The sequence below is a fragment of the Penaeus vannamei genome, chromosome 25 (assembly GCF_042767895.1).
Source record: "Penaeus vannamei isolate JL-2024 chromosome 25, ASM4276789v1, whole genome shotgun sequence".
NCBI lineage: Eukaryota > Metazoa > Arthropoda > Malacostraca > Decapoda > Penaeidae > Penaeus > Penaeus vannamei.
Genome location: NC_091573.1, coordinates 11,448,896 through 11,451,395, shown reverse-complemented (window position 1 = coordinate 11,451,395; position 2,500 = coordinate 11,448,896).

Sequence of the window (2,500 nt, the reverse complement as noted above, 5' to 3'; positions counted from 1 at the left end):
ATAATAATAATAATAACAAAAATATGTATATATATAATAATATTAAATATGTATATATTTATATATATATATATATATATATAAATATATATATATATATAATAATAATAATAATAATAATAATAATAATAATAATAATAATAATAATAATAATAATAATAATATATATATATATATATATACTTTCATAATATAACGTATTATTAAAAATACATATATATATATATATATATATATATATATATATATATATATATATATATATATATATATATATATATATATATATATATATATATATATGTATATATGTATAAACAAAATGTGTCTTTTTAAATCTTTTGTCTGTCTGTGCAATGTATATATGTATAATATATAAATAGGTTAAATATATATATATATATATATATATATATATATATATATATATATATATAATATATATAATAATAATAATAATATATATATATATATATATATATATATATAATAAATTTTAAATAGTTATTATATATATATATATATATATATATATATATATATATATATATATATATATATATATATATATATATATATATTTGTGCGTATATATATATATATATATATGCCGATAACTATCTATGTGACGTAACTAATAATAATAACGTATCTAACAAACAAACAAACGATCAAACATATATATATATTTATCATCTGTCTATCTATCTATCTATCTGTCTACCTACCTACCTATCTATCTATCTATATATATATATATATATATATATATATATATATATATATATATATATATATATATATATATATATATATATATATATATATATATATACTCTCTTCTCTATCTCATGCAATATTCTTTCTCTTAAATTCTCTTTGTCTTATAATAATGATTATAAGGCTTACTATCAGGCCTAAAATTTATTATAATCACTCAAGATACTGTAATATTCATGTTATCATTATTTTACATCACCAGTCTTATTAATATCATTTCTATCGTAATTTTCAATTTTCTTTGCATCAATTTTATCAGTTTTCATTATCATATGTATTGTTAATGCTGTTATTATTATCATTTATCACTATTATCCTTGTCATTATCATATAATTGTTGTTGTTGTTATCACCATAAGCATTAGCATTATTATTGTCATTATGATCGTTATTACTAGTTTTGGTAGCTTTAGTACCATAATATTTGTAAGGATGAAAGAGGAATGTTATTCTTGTTATTATCATCGTCATTATCATTGTTATCATTATCACTATCGTTATAACCATTGTTATCATTGTTACCATTATTACTATCGTTATCGTTATCATTGTTAGCAATATCATTATCTTATCAATGTTATCATTGTAAGCATTGCTATTGTTATTATCATTATAATTATTATTGTCATTATTATCACTATTACTATTTATATTACTATTATTATTATCATCATCATTGTTATCATTATCATTATTATTATTATTATTATTATTATTATTATTATTATTATTATTATTATTATTATTATTATCATTGTTATCATTATCATTATTATCATTGTTATCATCATCATTATCACCATCATTAGTTTTCATCATTATTATTGTTGTTGTTGTTGCTGTTGTTGTTGTTGTCATTCGTATCATTATCATTATTATTATCATTATCATCGTCATTATCAATATTCTTATTATTATTAACAGTATTATTATTATCATTTTTATTATTAATCTACTATCTACTACTACTATCTACTCTATTAACTACTCAACTACTCAGGTTTCTTTATTTTCATTCATTTACACTTACTTGATTCTATCTACTTACATATTTGTCTGTTCCTTTCTTTATCCCTTTACCCATTTATTTATTCATTTATCTGTATTTCTCCGTTCCATTCATTTATATATCTATTTATCACCTATTTATCTCTTAACTGAATTATTTGTCTATTTGTTTTTTTTATGCATCTATATATCACCTATCTATCTCTTTATTCAGTTATTTGTCTTTTTTCATTTATTCATTTTCTTTTATGGTTTTCATTCGGATTGCGGAAAAGGTTACAGACGGATCGTGATGGAAATTTTGGTGTGGGTTGGCCATGGCTGTGGGACCGGTTGCTTGGAGGTGAACTGCCCCCTGTCTATGTGCTTTTTAATTACTATTATTCCCTTTCTTGTGTCAGTCTGGTTGTGATTGTTATTATTTTTACTGCTGTTGTCATGAGTATTGCATTTTTCAGTGTTAATGTCAGTTTTATTGTAATTACGTTATCACTGTTGTTATTAGTACTAATCGTCTTCATTATCGTTCTCACCATTTTCATCATTTTCATCAGTCTCATTGTTCTCAGGATTATTACGGTCATTATCATTTTATCATTGATATTATTTTCTTGTTATTTTCATTAAACTCCCAATACCATTCTTGTTATCTTTCACTCTGACTATTGTTATCAATACCAGCAGCATCATTATCATTATCAACATTATTGTT